Here is a 17,729-nt window from a genome sequence, read left to right on the forward strand (position 1 = left end):
TTTTAATTGGTTGCAATTGCAAAAAGTGCACCCTTGTCTATCACTTTCTAGATTGGCGCGGGAGACTCCCTGTCCAAGAGTGGGTGGGGAGTTCACGTGTTTAGCAAGTAAATAATAGATATCATGTCCTCTTCTGTGTGTAAAAGACTACAGATGCCTAACACCTAAATAAGTACTTTGATTAGTTAATACTTGCAAAGTGGGTGTTTGCAATTTGGTGTGTAGCCGGTCGAAGCCACAAACAACACTTGTTGATATTCATTTAAAAGGTTTTGATAACAGTACAAAGACCGTTAACTCAAAAATTTGGATAGATTTCGAATTAGATTGCTTGTATTTGCTAAATTTTTTGGGTAAAGTTCAACATTTGTCTAAATTTTTAAAATCTGTTAAAAATATTTTGCAATCCATGTCACATTAAACCTCGCTTTAAATTTTTTTAAAAAAGAATGCGAAATACATTAGGAGGAGGAAACGGTAAGCCTCGGTTGTTCCTGAGCATTTCAAACATTCTTGTGACACGTCGAGTGCGAAAGCTGGATAAAAATATCGTGCGAAGCCTTCGTGAATCCTGACAGAGTCCGAGTTGCTCGTTTCTTGAGTTCAGAAGGTATTATATATTTGTGGATCGACATCTTCCCATTTGTGATGTGCATCCTGGCAAATACGCAGGTCAGCTTATTGTGCAGAAAATCAGACCTGCAAAACCAGAAACGTTTGCCTGCATGCATATTGTTGCTTATGAGGTCTTTTCGTCTGACATGTTGCTTGGGTATGGTGTTTCTCCTTCACCTAAAATGACAGCAACTCTCTTTGCTTTGCGGATTGTGCACCCTCTTCAACTGTTACTACCATTTCACCATGGATTGTCCAAGATTGTCAAATGAGCTTTTGTTTAAGTACCAGAAAGGCTTCCGCTCTATGTCATCTACATATGATACTCCCTTTCCTTCCAACTGTTTCTTAAAATCAATCAAGTAGCCTCATCCATCGTCGTGAGAAGGCAAAAATTCTAATTTCAAATGCCCTGAGAGGCCTTTGTATTCATATGATTTGGTTTGCATCTAGAATGAGCCCTTTGTATTCATATGTGTTGGTTTGCATTCAGCTTCAACTAGACCGTTGAGCACTTGTACTTCATTGTCTTTGAGTAATATAATTAGATACACTTCATTTTGTAGAAGAAAAAAGAGAATCCTATTTTTTCACCTTTTGACTTGCATCTTACACTTGCAAAATGAGTTGATTCTCCTTATAACATGACTATAATAAGTACAACATTACAAAACTTGGATGGATATCAAAGTAGGACATATGGCAAGATCCACACAATTAAGTGGGGTGCCACATGGTATGACTACATCAAGAATGCCGCGTGACATGGGCACATGAAGAACTCTACTTGGATCAATCTTTTTAAGACGTGGAATTACCATGCCCAAATCAAAATTCATGGATAGATTGACTCTTGACATGGGCATTCAACCAACTTGTTCTTGGAAAAATTCTTGATCTAGGAGCAGTTGATAAGTTTTTCTAAGCCCTACCTCTTAATCAAACCATACGATTTTTCTAGGATTTGCTTCTCACAATGTTGTCTCACTGTAGTAGAGAGAGAGAGAGATGGAATGATTTATCGATGTTTGCAAAAGGCCAAAATGACCTATGAGACCATGAGTTACAACCATCTATAGAGTGCTACAATAGTTTGGAAAAGATGTAGTAAGCAAGCTAAAGCTAAAATAAAATCCTAACAGGTACTATCATGGGTGATGGGAGTATTGAGATGCCAAAAGGTTGGGGTGAAAAACATAACACAGATATCCATAATACCTAAGCATGGTAGTAATATACAAAGCCAAAAAGACATAAGTTTGACCTATATATACCATTAAGATACATTTCATCCTAATAAAGTTCTCATTTGTCACAATCACATAACTTCAATTTCGTCCCATGTGGAGAAGGACCTGGGGAGACATGGGTCTAGCTCCAGCAACAATAATCTCCTATATCTTGTTATGCACATATTGGTGATGCATGGGTCAAGATCTAGGACACCTAGAATTGTTATTAGTAATGCCCATTTCATGGGTGTTAGGTTCTTTGTTAGGCTTTGTATTGGGTGCCTTCTTGGGTAATTGGGTGGCCCATTTAGGGCTAGCTCATTTGTCTTGGGTCTTGTCATGGGGCCTTTATATACTGCACTCCTCCATTCTTGTTGTATTGAATCATCGCTGTCTGGAGAGAGGATTCCATTGCTTACTTGTTCATTCTTCATTTGAGTTCTTGTTTTCTCTCTGTTGCTGCTCACTCTTCTCAGGGTCCAGCAATTGCGATTCTTTGGCTTCATTGCTGGTTCTCACAGGGTATCGGATGCCCAGTTTCACATGGTATCAAATGATCGGTATTGCTGCTTTTGGTGCTGGTTGTTATTCACTGTTTTTGGGACTGAAAGTGCTGTGTTTTGTTGTCTTGGGTCTGCTGCTTATTGGGCGACCTTTTCCTTAGCTGGATGACCTGATTTGCTGCTGGGTGCTCTGCTGAAGCTCTGTGTTTTCGCTGCTGGAACTTCTCGTACTCTGCGTTTTTCATCTTCAGCCCTTCATCTGTAACTGGTGAGCTGTCTCTATGCTGTCTGATATCCTTCTTGACACAGGTGACTTGTTTGGTTGCTAAATGGAGCTTGCACCCTTTGCTCTTTGGTGTTGCCATTGTTGTTGAAGGCTGGAACTGCTTCATTTTGCTGCTGCACCTGTTGCCATACTGTTTCACCTCTCTTGCATTTGTTGGCCGACTGCTTGAACTGTGATAAACTTTGTATTTTTGCTGATCTAATTATTTTCACACTTGTTTTTTTTTGGTTTTCAGCTTTAGATGTCTCGTGTAGGTGGTTGTGATTCTTTACTACATCACTTCATTGCTGCCCCCTTCTTTGTACTTTTCTATGGCTTTTGTGTGCGAACTATGTTATCGTAATGTCGAACCTTTTGATTGTTGGGGCTGGTTGACCACGAGTATTTCTTACTCTTTCTATTCTCCGTCATCTTCTTGTATATCATCAATTTTGATTATGATTTTTCTATCTAATTGGCTTGAGATTTCTTCGTCATAGCCTAACCTTGATTTTTTGGGGCCTTCTTTGGAGGATGCTTTGTCTTTGATTTGCAAATGTAGGTTCTTCATCTTTTGTGTTGACCTTGTGTTGACCGCTCTTTTTTTAAAAAGTAATGGGTAATTCTATTAATTACTGTGAACATGCTTTGACCATGTTCCGATGTAGAGGGAACTCACTGCTCAAGACTCATGGACTGCTTATTCCTTAAAGTGTTTCAAGTGAGCACCTATGGCTATCTCTCACCTAATTGACGCGCCTTCGATCCTACGGGGGTGTAGTGAGCTTACCTCAATGCCCGAATGAGTTGCCTCCTCCCTCAAGCACACCAATAGCTCCATGATTCGTGATACGAGCTCAAGTATCCTCTAGCCTCCACCTCCAAGCTCCATCCTCCATAGCCGCGCGTGAGACAAGAGAAGAGAAGAGACAAGAAGAAGAAGAGAGGAGAAGATTGAGAGCTTCACCTCCAAGATCCCTCATTCTCACACACTCACTTCCTCACTGTCTCACACTTCTTCTCTCAAGCATACACAAGTAAGCAAAGAGAAGAAGATGAGTTTACTTTTGCCACATACCAAAATAATGAGCTTCTCTATTCACTTTTTGGCTTTTATACATAACCCTAAATCCCTTTCGAGTGGTCAACTTTTTTTTTATATGACCGGCTATTGTGGCAAGGTTATTTTTTCCATTTCCTTCTATTTGCCTTATCTCTTTACCTATGCCCGTCTACCTTTTACAATTTACATAGGAGGGAGCCTGGTGCTCTTTTACAACAGTTTTAGGGGCACCTTGCATGTAAAAATGCGCTTTTGCCTTTGACTTGATTTATGAGGCCGCCCTTGCATTTTCGGCCGTTTCCCTTCTTGCTTCTTCCATTGTGTTTGATTTCCTTCTGGGTCACCTCTTTTAGGTCCCGACTTGCGCTTTTCTACTTTTTTCTTATGTTGAGGTTAACATTATCCCTCTCCTAGCCTAGTGCCAGTCTTATGGCATTGATGGATAGTAGTTGGAAGGTGCGATGGGTGTAGCCAGATGGCTTTTTTGAGTTTGTTTACAAGCCCTTGTGGGGGGATGGTGTTAGATGAATCCTCCTTCTAGACGATTGCAAGTTTCATGACACTTGCGGGGCTTTGCTGATGAGGGCTTGGTGCTTGGAAGGGTGGTTGCCGAGGTGATGATGGGCCTTGTGTGGGTGCGTACTAGGTGAGAAGCTTAGCAAATGATTATGTTATTGGAGGCCGAGGATATGCTGCGTGGATGGTGGGTTCTCCGATGTTGGTGGTTTGCAGTATCCGTCATTATTTGAAAGAAAAGAAGTGTACTACCTAGGGGGTGTGTCTACCTTATCGTGTGGTGCATTGTGCTCGTGTGAGTGGAACTGGGAGTTGGGTCTTATGCAAGTAAGCCTGGGTGGTGTCCCACACTTGAGGACCCAGTTCGTGCATAAGGGAGGTGCAATGGGTGCGGCTTAGGGTGATAGGTCTAACTGTAGGCGAGTGTGACCTCCGTAGGTATGTTCTGATGTGTCCGTAGCGTGTATAGTAGGGAATTAAAAAGAGCTAGGGGGTTAGGAATGGAGCCGGCCGACTGAAGCCATCAGACGCATCTAACTTGAGAATCCTTAGATGTAGTGCTTATGACCTATATGAAGTGAGGTGGTCTAACTGCTTTGCTCGTGAGGTGCTTCTCTTTCCTGTTTGTTCTCCTCTTTTTTTTTTCGCTTCTTTTTTTTATTATGACCTTTGAGGGGTGGTACAAAATAGAGGATCTATCCCTCGGGCTCTTGAGTGTGAGATGGGGAGGTAGGCGGCTTCAATGATTTACTAAGGAAGTTCCTACTTAGCATATACCCTTTTTGGCCTATCCTAACACGGAGAGGAGTGGTGGACAAAAATAGATGGCTAGAACTGGTAAAATGGCTGTTGTTCATGTCCTGAAGGAGGGCCATGCAAAATGATTGGAATAGAGCAGCACGGAGCATTGGTCGAGTCATGGCACAACTATCTATTCTTGCATTAATGTCAAAAAAGAGCGGCAGAAAATGGTACTTTGCCGGTGCGGGGGGTTGCTTGAGGAGTGTCCTTAGTAATCTAATATAGTTACATGTTGTTACAAAGGCGAGGTTTGGGCAGGAAGAGAATTCGCCTAAGAAGTGGGCCATGGAGTCCCATAAATCTTGTTCTGAGAAAGTGAGCGCTTCCTTGGGCTTTGTGTCGTTGATGTTGTAGATATTGGGGAAGTCGTATTGGCCATGAATGTCAAGATCAAAATCTACTCCTACCCTCCTAGGATACGGTAGATAGGTCAGATCATTCCGCTCGAAGGGTAGGGAGCTGCAAAACAACATCAAGGTATCTACGTTACCATTTCAGACTCTTCTCCTCCATTTAGGTTGAGATTCATAGCCTTTAACCGTGTGGGGTACCTCCTTAACCTTATTTTCCCAGTAGTTCAGAGATTCCATCTCCCATGCGGTTGGATTCTTTTCTCTTTCGGTGAGCCATCAGTCACCAAGCCTTCTTCCCATGGCGATTACTCCTTTACTAGTTCGGTGGATAGTACTCTGCTCAGGGCAGCTGGGTATTGGAAACTGAAATCAAAGGGTTGACGATGGTTTTCCCACTGCTCCCACACTGATAGCTCCATGTTCTAGTTCATGGGTAAGCAGTCTTTCTTCGGTGGGATATAGGAGGCTCTGGGATTGTAGGCGGTTGTACCTTTGCTCTTTTGTGTGCTTGTTCAAGCATTCTAGCTCTTTTCTTTTTAGCCTCTGCTTTCCTTTCTGCTGTGGTATCTTCATCTTGAGGAGGGTTCTAGTTGTGGCGAGGGAGGTGGTGGAATCCACTCCTCATCTCGTTGCACCCCGTCATGGCTTAATCCTGCTTCTACTTTCTATGGCTATTCCTCTTGGAGTCCTAACGTGTTAACCTCTTAACGGCATTAAGCCCGCTCTCAACAAATTTTCTTGTTGATCTTACCCCATCAGATTGAGTCTTGGCTGTAATCTGCATTTTCTAGTTGGAAGCACTATTGGCTTGGTGTTGATTTTGTTGATCTTACCCCATCAGATTGAGTCTTGGCTGTAATCCATGCATTTTCTAGTTGGAAGCACTATTTGCTTGGTGTTGATTTTGTAGTGCAAACGGATCATCAAACACTTAGATACTTTCTCACACAAGCTAAATTGTCAGAGAAACACATGCGTTGGGGGAAAATTTCCTATCTATGTTTCATTTTCAGATAGTGCATGTGGAAGGCAAGAAGAATATAGTTGCAGTTGCTTTATCTCGCAAACCACAGGTGTCAGCTGTTTCAATTTCTTATCACCATGAATTGGATGATATGAAAGAGCAATATGGTGATGACGAAGATTTCTCTAAAATCTATGAATAGTTGATCAATGGCCAACATCATGATCATTATGTGTTCAAAGAAGGCTTTATCATGATGCATGGAAGAACATGCGTTACAAAACTACTAAGACCAAAAGTTTTATTAGAAAGTCATGCTCCACCGTATGCAGGACATCGTGGTATAGATGCTACAGTCAAAGCGGTAGAGACTTTCTTCTATTGGCCAACCTTGAGATCTAATGTTGATGCATATTTCAGATCTTGCCTTGTATGCGAAAAGGTCAAACTTGATAGACAGAAGACACTAAGGTTATTGCAACCACTGCTTATTCCAGAAAGGCCATGGGAAAGTATTGCCATGGATTTCATTTTTGATCTTCGGAGAACTTCTTCAGGGAATGATGGAATCTGGACTATCATTTGTAGATTCAACAAACAGGTACATTTCATTCCAGTAAGGAAAAATGTTAATTCAGAACACATGGTAAAGATATTTATGCATAATATCTTCAAGTACCATGGAATGCCACAGTCAATTGTCAATGATAGAGACCTAAGAACGACTAGCTTGTTTTGGAAAGCATTGTTTGAAAACATGGGCACTATGCTGAAATTTTCATCTTCTTTCCATCCACAAACTGATGGACAGTTTGAAGAAGCAAATTCGACTGTTTTAGATCTATTGAAGTGTTATGTTTCAGATCATAAGATTTCTTGGGAACACTACTTGCCATTGGTTGAGTATGCATACAATAATACAGTGCATTCATCTACTCGCAAAGCACCTTTTGAGATTGTGGAAGATGGAAAGAAACTGCCTCCCATTTTGCAGACAAAAGATAACATTTTTGAAGCAGATTGTTATGTAAAAGATTAGGAAGAAGCATATAAAAAGGTCAAGTATGCCTTAGAAAAGTCACAAGCTAAACAGAAAAGAGTTGCTGATAGTCATCGTCGGGAACCCTTGTTCAAAAAGGACGATTGGGTCTTATTGCGTTTTGAAAAGGCATGTTTGAGAAAACAGAAGGGCAAGGAACACTTGTTTCCAAAGCTGAGTATGCGTTACTATGGCCCTTGTCAAGTCTCACAGAAGATCAATGATGTGGCATATAGGCTGAAATTGCCAGAGAATTGAAAAATTCATAATGCATTCCATGTGAGCCTATTGAGGCCTTTTATTGGTGAAGTGCCAGAAGATACGGTTCAAGAGGAACAGGCTGAAGTAGAGGACTTAGATGAGATTCTAGTTCTTGAGCAGATCCTGGTACATAAGGATAGGAAAGTGAAAGGTAGAGTTATAAAAAGATTTTTGGTGAAGTTCAAGACTATTCACCAATGGATGCCAAATGAATGGAAGAGGTTGAATTGGCTGATTCGCCTTAGTTATTGCAACTTTACCGAGAAGCTTTCTTGTTGGAACCTACAGTGACTTAGAATGCTTTTTGAAGCAATGTACATTCTCTATTGTACAGTTGAATACTGCATCTTATTGAATAATGCACAATGTATGGTTTACACTTAGTATTAACATGTGTATCATTGAATGAAATCTCAGTGCTTTGAAGTTGTATTTGTTACACTTTAGTTGAATGAATATGCATGTTGTGACACTAATAGTTTGGGGATACGTGCTATCGCCCTGTGTTGCATCCGTAAACATATATATTAGAAAGGCTCCTAGTAATCAAAGTTGGATACAGGACGTGATTCTCCACCTATGTGAGACTTAAACTTGCAATGGCACAAATGATAGTGGGGAAACTCCTACTATCGCTTCGTGTCATCTGTTAGCAAGTGATACATGCGATGGTACTAATAACATGGAGAATCTTGTTATCGTCCTGTGTCATCCATTAGCATGTGTGGCATGCAATTGAGGTCGCTTGCTTCTTTCAAGAGGGGGTATGTCAGTAGGTGGTGATACTTTTTACAGTTGCTTTCCTTATTTACTTATATAAATATTTTATTTTTCTTTTCTTTAGTTGATGTTGCTTTTTACCCCCAGAGTTCTCTTGGATTAAGCCGGGATCTTTACATGGCCAGAAGAGGCAGCCATTGGACAAATTGGACTAATGGTTTATTTGAGCCTTGGGACTAGTTTTATATTGAATGGGCACTGAAGAATAGAATGCCAATGGTTTGGGATTGTGTGCTTAGTCATTGGAGATGGTGCAGGACAATGAGCCTGGCCAAGACAAAAGATGCACATGTGAGAATGCTCACGGAATAAAAGTCATCGTAACTGAGCCACATTACACTTTTTGATGTGGTTGCAATGATAAAAGTTGCTCAGAAGAACTTGAGGAATGCAGGGGTCACCATCCCTAAAATTTAGGGAGTTACTATTTTTGGACCCCAGAATCTCTTCGTGTCATTATCTTCGTTTTTGCATAAGGATTAATTCTATGTTCTGTGCCGAGGTCAAATTTTGCACAGATCATGGAGAATCTTAGACCGGAAGGTTTAAACAGGAAAATTGTTACATGTATGCCATGTGTCATAATTTGGGCACAAATTCCCAAAAGAGAGATAGAGCATTTAAAAAAAAAAAAACGTAATAGGCAGGAGGGGCAGATCTGAGTGTAAAGTTTTTAGGGGCTGAGGGCAGATTGTTGCAAGTACATCAGTTATGGAGAGTACTTCTTCATCTTAGACTTATGTACGGAGGTAGAGCTTGCTCTCTTTGGTCAACTCTCTATTCTTAGAGGAAATGCATGTCAAAAGATGACGCACCAGCAAGACAGTAGGGTTGGCGGGGAGAAACACGGAGTGAACTCGGCAAATATGGAGAAGAGAAGAGAAGAGAAAAGAAACTCTGATGAATGGAATGATGAAGTTCTGAATCATGGAGTGAATGTGATACAAGGGAACAAGGGTGCCGTAGTACAAGGATGATGATGACAGCCATGAAGCACGAACCGCAATGTCCTCCTGAAGGGGTGTGAGGGTAGTGGAGAGGTTGGAGAGAAGAGGTGATGGACTGAATGAATCAGCTGTGAGGAATGATTGAGAGAGTGGCCTATAAATAGGCACAGTTAGTCTAGGATGGCGCTCCTTTTTGGGGCTATAAACCCTAAACGCAAAACTCAGAAATGCAAAAACACAAATTGCAGGTGAAGGGTGAAGGGTTTCTCAACAATGCCTTGCATGACGGGCTGATTCCATCGAATGTACGGTTCTATGTTTTCTTTGCACTTTTGCTGAGGCAAGAGCCTCACTATCCAGGTTCAGGAGGAGCTGATTGCTTCTCCAATGCAGGAACTAAAGAAAGTGATGACCACGCCACATGGAAACATGGTTTTCAGCTTTGATTTAGTGCTGTTTGTGGGACTGTTTTATTGTTGGAATGTTGCCAGGGTCAAAGGGTTGTAGTCTAATTGGTATGCAATAGATCTAGAATGGAATAAGGCTGAGAATAGGTCAAGAAACATATGAAAAACTATAAATACAGAGTTCTGCAGATTGCAATTCTACACTTAAATTATCGAGTTATGCTCATAGAAAGTGTTTTCCTACTTGGGATGTTGTTTTGGATATGATGTATTGTCCTTATGCAGTTGAAATTTACTTAGAAAAGATGAAAGCCAATTGTTCATAGGTTTTGTACTTTGGAACATTTCATTTGTAACCTTGCATCTTTTAATTGATAAAGAAATACCGAGAGGGGTGCCAGTCTTCGGGGCCAATGTGGTGTTGAGCAAGGGAGTGAGGTCTCTATTTGTGTTTATGTGAAAAGGCCAGGTATTAATTGAAGGGACTACCGCTTTATGTGAGTCATAGACCGGTTTCAATATGCTTTGTGTACTAGGAACTGCACCCATGCCATGAGGTTACTGGCATCAACAGCGGTTGGGGTGCCTCGTGTTGTTGCAATGGTTGGGGTGGTTGGCAGCATGGTGGGTGGGATCAGGTGGAGTGTGGCCTTGCCTTTTCCTTTTGGAATGGGTGGAGGCAAGTCTTCCGGCACTTGACCACTGGTCCCCGTCCTATCTTGCATGGGTGGACTCATTACTGCTGATTTCTCATATTTGCATTGTTGCTCAATGGACATATGCACAACTTGTGCCAAGTCCTGTTCTTCCTTCCTCCTCTAACTCTTCATCGTCTTCTTTTGCCTTTCTTCTCCTTTCCTCCTCTGCCCTTTTTGATTCTTTTGCTGTTCTTTGTAGTTCAGTCTTCTCTTTGTTTCTTCTCTCTTCTTCAGCTTTTTTGGACTTTCTTTGCGCTCTTAGTAGCTCTTACTTCTTCTTCTTTGTCATTCTCTCTTCTTGCTTCTCCAGTGTTGTCTTTTTCTTGGGCTTTTTTGGTTTTCTTTTGCTGGATTGGGCTTCTGGTTCTCCCTCCTCCTCACTAATTGTTCTCTCGCTTGACTGCTGCATAGTTGCACTAGTACCATGTACGAAAGGTTTGATACTATACCATACTTTAGGTACGGTACCTTACGTATTAGTACCATAAGGTACCAACTTAATGGATACATCTTTCCCATTTGAACTGCACTTTGGAACGAGCTAAATGCTCCTTATATTAATATGATTCTCCTGTGAGATTAGGTTATTTGAGATTCAAACAATTTCTCTTAACCTTCTCTTTCTCAAGCCCACACTTCTCTTATTTGTATGATCATGCATGTATGATGTATCCACTCCCATCTATGTAGTTATAAGTTGTAGGTAGCAGTAGCGCATGTAGCATTAGGTTTTGGCATGTTACCCTCAAGTATTCATCTTATATACTCTAATAGCATTGCTATTTAGACTTGAAATATCTATTCTATTATCTTTAATCTAAAATAATCAAGTTATTTTTTTTTCGTACTATACCTTATAAAATCTTAAGGTACCATTTAGTACCGTATTTTATCGTACCGTATCGTACCTTTTGTACCTGACAACTATGGACTACTCTCGTTCATGATGGGGAGGCGATTTTCTAGATGTTTTATCAGCTCATTCCTCTCCATCTTGCGTCTCCTTCACAGCTTCCTGGATGAGAGTAGTCAAAATTCCCCCATACCCAATGAATGAGGCTTTGGATGATAGTCTCTTTCTCTCAGCTCCCTTTGATGCCGAGGATTTTCCACCAGCCGGCTTGCTTCCCAAGGCTAGTGCCTTAGCGGATTGATCAATGGTTTTCCGCATGTAGCCGTTTCAGTTTATTTCATCCAACGAGTGAGTTGCCATGCTCTCCAGCATGGGCACACAGATTCTATGCATGAGGGAGTTGTATCTGTGGTTGGAGAAGAGGAAATGGATAACTTTTGCCTGTATTCTGATTTTTGGGTCGGGGATGTCTTGAATGCTTATGCCATTATTTGTCAAGACTTGCTCCTTCTTCATGTTTAGCATGGCATAAACATCCTGCTTCTGTCTCTTTTCACCTTGGATTCTAGATCCAACATCTTCTCCACCAAGGCCTTACTGAGTTGAATTTGTACTTGCTTAGCTTCTTTTCCCCTCCCCATAGTTATCGTTCGACATTCCTTGTCAGGGTTGTAGGTCCTAAAAAATTTCACACATTTGGTGTGGTCGGACTCTTGTCCAAATTTCTTGAGGTACTTGGCTAGGTTGCATTGCTCCACAACCCTTTTTGTAGCCTCCTCCTTAGTCACCACCTCTTCAATTTTATGGATACTTCGAAACTGTTAGAGGTAGAGTCATCCCTTGGATAGGCAGTCGAACACGTGAGTAGAGTACGGCGGTGCCACGTCAACATAATATGGCAAAGGACATGTCAGCAAGTGCCATGTCAGGAGTGCGGTTGGACAGATTTTCTGTATGCAGTTGGCGAGCCGACTTGGTGCTGTTATTTATTATTTTTTGGCTATTTATAGCCAGTGTGTGGCACACTCGGATAATCACATTCAGTTTCATTTGTTGGTTGAGACAGACTATGCTTGGGCTGACGGAGATCGAGATCATCAAGTCGGAGACACACGCAGATATTTCGTCTGCCCCCGTGTATATTTTTGCACTCTTATACAGCATACCACACTGCAGATTTTCTGCGTTACACTCTCCTTTTCTCTCTCTCTCCTCTCTGTGTTCACTCTCTCTCAGTCTTTGTCCTATGTGTCCGCATTGCTGCACTCTGACATGGTATCAGAGCGGTGAAGACGGACTGACTGAGTGCTGAACTTGAAGAGGAGATTTTAGCACGACACAAGGCTGCATTTCCAGGATTCGAGGGCGAGCGGGAGGGCTGTGCATCGGATTAAGGCTGAAGCAAGCGTGGGTGTGCCAGAAAGGAGTCCAACTCGTGAATTTGCTGCAGGTTATTGCTGTTTGAAGGGGAGGAAGGCTGCGTTTTAGGCCTTCCATTGCAGATTTTACATTTTCATCGCCTTCGAGAGGTGAAGAAGGTTTGGGCAGCGGAGGAAATAGCCCTAGAAGGCTGCGTTTACACAGTCAGAGGGGGACTGATTTTGTGTTTGTGTAGGCATTGCAGATTAACATGTCTATAGAGATTGATTTGGATTCCAGGCGATTATGGACAGGAAGGTGCCTGTCCTACCGGCTCTTCCATCGGATCAGAAGCTTGATGGTGATAATCATTGCATCTGGCGGGTGATGATGTTGACCATTTTGGAGTCTTATGATTTGGCAGAACTGGTGATGGAGGAGATTAAGAGGCCCTCGTGAGAGATGAGTCCAAACTCTCTTCCAATGCTCGTGTGGAGTTGACCAAGGCCCAGTCTCATTGGGACAAATTGAATGTAGAATTCGATATTTTCTGTTTTTGTCTTGCACTATAGCCGTGATAGCTCACATCGAGCACTTGACGGTGGCTCGAGAGATATGGCTGGAGCTCGATCAGATTTACAATCGGATGACCTTGATGAAGAGGGTCTCTTTGGAGGTGCAGATGCGGACCTTCTTCGTGAATAAGTCTTCTTCGCTTCGAGAACACATCAACAAGCTTCAGCAGCTTCAGATACAGGTTCAAAATGTGGGGAAGCCTATTTCCTCCGAAGATATGGCCGTCACTTTACTGTCCCAGTTGCCGCCATGATTCGGTATCTTTTATTTCGCTCTTATTGCATCAGGATGCGAGTCGACTCTTCGGTGGGAAGAGTTGGTTCATATGGTCTTGGACCAAGAGAAATAACTGAAGGGACAGAATGCTTCCAAATGGGAGGCATTGGTTGGCCAAGCCTCTCAGAAGAAGGGGAAGGACCAAAAGAAGAAGAAGGAGGACAACAAAACCAAGAAGGATAAGGAGAAGGAATCGACTTGCCATATTTGTGGTAATACTGGTCATTGGAAGAAGGATTGTCTCAACAAAGACAAGAAGGATACCAAGAAGAAGGACAAGAAGGATTTTGGAGCGGTGGTTGCATCCTCATTAACTGCTTTTCTATATTTAGCGGTCATTGAGGACCCTACATTGACGACTTCTGATGTTGCGATAACAGCTCCCCAAGCTTGAGAGTGGATTGTGGACAGTGGTGCTTCACGGCACACGACTCCTTTTTCCATTGGTATTGCCCATTTGTGGCCTTCGCATGGGTAGATTCTCATTGGAGACAGCTCTTTTGTGTCTATTCTTGAGTGGAGTGAGATGCAGCTTATTCCAGATGGACGTGGTGGTACCCACACTTCCGAGGTGTTGCATGTGCCAGGCTTGGGGTATCATTTGCTTTTGGTCCATAAGATTTGTGCTCTTGGCCTCTTGGTGGAGTTTGACAGTGATACTGTTCGAGTCATTGATGGTGGATCGAGGAAGGTTCTCTTTGCAAGGTATGAGGAGAATGGCGTCTACAAATTGAAGTCTTCTACAACTCTTACTTCTCTTCTTTTTACTTCTCAAACACAGTTCGAGCTATGGCATGCTCGGTTTGGCCACGTGAACTATGAGTACCTTCGGAAGGCGTCGCAAGGATTGTTTGTTTGAGGTTTGCTGGACATAGTGGTGAGCCATCAGCCATGTGTCTCTTGCATTCGTGGGAAACTGCATCGAGATGCAATTTCCAACAAAGCTTCGAGGTGGTCTACTTCACCTATGGAGCTTGTCTCTATGGATCTTTATGGCCCGATAAGGACCGAGTCCTTGAAGGGGAGCTTGTACTTCATGTTGATTGTAGATGACTATAGCAGGATGACATGGGCCTATTTCTTGACTTTGAAGTTGGAGGCTTTCTCTTACTTCAAGGATTGGCTTCTCTTTGAGGGGAATCGATATGGCCGGCGATTGAAGACCTTGCATTCAGACAAGGGAGGTGAATTTATGTCTAATGAGTTTGCTCGTTTTTGTGCAGACAGGGGCATTCACCAGGAGTTTGCTAACACTAACACTCCTCAAGAGAATGGCATTTTGGAGTGGAAGAACCGAAGTGTGATCGAGATGGCGTGCACCATGATGGAGCACCGACAGACACCTCGGTTTCTGTGGGCCGAGGCAATGGCTACCGAAGTTCACATCCTCAATCGATCTCCCACTTCGGCCGTTGACAGGATGATACCTTTTGAGGCTTATTTTGGGACTACGCTTGATGTCTCTTATTTCAGAATCTTTGGGTGTGATGCTTATGTCCATATTCCGAAGACACAGCGTGACAAGTTTGAGGTGGCCTTCCGACAATAGGTTTTTGTTGGCTACAGCTCCTAGTCCCAAGGTTATCGTTTGTTTGATATTGTCAAGCGGGATGTCTACACGAGCCGATATGTGCGGTTCGTGGAAGTTCCGGTCACAAAGGGGGGTGAGGAGCACCCCGTCCTTGGAGATCCAGGGGAGAGTTGGGTTCTCGAGACAGTTCCTTTGGAGCCATAGCCTCTTGATGGAGATTCTTCTTTTGGTTTAGAGTCTTCCCTTCCACCAGCCGCCCCCGAGGAGCTTCCGTTAGTGGATGTATCCAAGTCTTCAACAGATGGAGAGCAACAGGGAGAGGTTCATCCTCCTCCTCGTTGGGCCCATGACACACTTCGAGATTCAGGGATTAAGGGGGTCCCTGAGGAGTAGGAACTGCAGGATGGACTGCGGAGGTCACGGAGGAATCAGGCACATTCTACGGAGCTTGTTTGCTCTAACTATTGTTTGATGACCCGTGTTATGTAGGATCGTGTGCCCACTTCAGTGAAGGAGGCTTTGCAGTCTAATCATTGGCTGGAAACTCACCGCAACTGCCAAGACCCACGGATCGCTTATTCTTCAAGTGTTTCAAGTGAGCACCTATGGCTATCTCTCATCTAACCGATGTGCCTTCGATTCTATCGGGGTGTAGTGAGCTTATCTCGATGTTTGAATGAGTTGCCTCCTCCCTCAAGCACACCGGTAGCTCCATAATTCGTGATGCGAGCTCAAGCATCCTCAAGGCTCCACCTCTAACCTCTATCCTCCATAGCCACGTGCGAGACAAGAGAACGGAAGAGACAAGAAGAAGAAGAGAGGAGAAGATGGAGAGCTTCACCTCCAAGATCTCTCACCCTCACACACTCACTCCCTTACTTCCTCACACTCCCTCTCTTAAGCACACACAAGCAAGCGAAGAGGAGAGGAAGAGAAGAAGACGAGTCTACTTTTGCCACAAACCAAAAGAATGAGCTTCTCTATTCACTTTTTGACTTTTATACATAACCTTAAATTCCTTTCGGGCGGTCATCTCTTTTTTACATGACTGGCTATTGTGGCAAGGTCCTCTTTTCCATTTTCTTCTATTTGCCTTCTCTCTTTCCTTATGCCCGCCTACCTTTTACAATTTGCATAGGAGGGAGCTTGGCGCTCTTTTACAACAGTTCTAGGGGTGCCTTGCATTTAGAAATGCGCTTTTGCCTTTGACTTGATTTTTGAGGCCGCCCTTGCACTTTCGACTGTTTCCCTTCTTGCTTTTTCCGTTGTGTCCGATTTCCTTTTTGGCCACCTCTTTTAGGTCCCGACTTGCGATTTTCCACTTTTTTCGCTTTCTTATTGTGTTGAGGTTTACATCCGAGCTTTGTGGATTCACTTTGTATCTTTGGTGCTTTTAGAGTCTTCTTGGGAGGATGGTGGTTTTCGGCATTCCTTCATCCCGTTCCCTTGGTGACCACTTTGGGTGGCTTTGATAGCCTCATCTCTGTGCTATCCATAGTTTCTTCCATGGTGATCATGTGGACTGATTGATGGTGGTGATAGATGTGGAGATAGTGTGGAGAAATAGTAGGGTTTGCAAGGAGGAATTCATTATGTATGACAAACACAACGTTAGAACTCAAAAATTCAGAGAATGAAAATGATGAATCATGTACAATGGCCATACAATGGAGCCTTAAGGTTCCATGTATTGTGGATTGGTACTAAGGTGAGCAAAGAGGAGTCAACGTTGAACAAGGCTTGAAGATGACTGCTGAAAAAGATGAGAGCTGCTCTGGATGAAGACAATCATAGTCCGAATAGGTGGGCAACTATTGATGATAGTGCCAACTCTGAAAAGTAGAATGCTAATAAGGAAGATTTTGAGTAGGAAGGCGATGATGGCTGAATGTGTTGACTATTGTGGATGATTGGAAAAAGTAGTCATTGCTGATGAGGGGGAGCCTTAGTATGCAAGTGATGATGACCAAGAATGAAGCATGCTGTAGTGGAGTGATCTTGTTGCAAAATGTGGTATTGTTGAAAAAAATGGGCTTCAACTATGGGCTGCTTCACCATGATTGTTGGGTGGCGTGTTTGAGTGAGAATTGTTGGAAAATGACAGGCAGCTTTGGAGGAGAGAAAAGAGAGACAATGATAGTATGTTGAAGCAAAAGAGTAGAGTGTACTTGTTGAACTAATAGAATGAGAATGAAAGGTACAAGATAGGTCTAAGATAGACCTAGCTCTAACTTAGCTGGAGTTAATCGACTCTAACTCTTAACTCTAAGATTGGTGACACAACTTATAACTTTAGTTGTGTTCACACTAAGAAGAACTAAAGACTAAAACATTGGGCATTGCCCATAGAATTGGCAAATTCTAACACCCCCCTAAAGTGCCAATGTGGTAAAGTACATGAATGATCAATCACAAAGGGTAGCAAGTTTAAGGACTTGCGAAAAGCCTCAAACTTCTCATGAGGTTGTGCCTTGGTGAAAATGTCTGCAACATTTTTTTGTGTAGGAACATACATCAAGCTGATCTCTCTTGCATAGCATCTCTCTTTGACATAATGGTAATGCACCTTAGTATGTTTTGTGTAAGCATGAAACACAGGATTTTGTGCCACTGTAGTAGTACTCTGACTGTTAGAAAGAATGGATGCAGGATCCTGCAATGGTAAATGTAGATCAGCCAATATTCCATTG

At 42.7% G+C, this 17,729-nt stretch overlaps 1 protein-coding gene across 3 annotated transcripts in view; it reads left to right on the forward strand.

The window, feature by feature from the left end:
- The first annotated feature begins 466 nt into the window (after positions 1 to 466).
- LOC148014485 (uncharacterized) overlaps positions 467 to 17,729 on the forward strand; it is a 107,937-nt gene continuing 90,674 nt past the window's right edge. The window contains exon 1 of one of the 3 annotated variants that reach the window (XM_087666452.1): positions 467 to 610. The gene's annotated coding sequence lies outside the window, so the exon portion shown is untranslated. Of the gene's footprint in view, positions 673 to 17,729 lie in introns of all 3 variants that reach the window. The other 2 variants (XM_087666454.1, XM_087666453.1) reach the window with 2 other exon arrangements.

This window comes from Lygodium microphyllum, chromosome 25 (assembly GCF_053477565.2).
Source record: "Lygodium microphyllum isolate KBCC chromosome 25, Lygodium_microphyllum_v1.1.10, whole genome shotgun sequence".
Taxonomy (NCBI): Eukaryota; Viridiplantae; Streptophyta; class Polypodiopsida; order Schizaeales; family Lygodiaceae; genus Lygodium; species Lygodium microphyllum.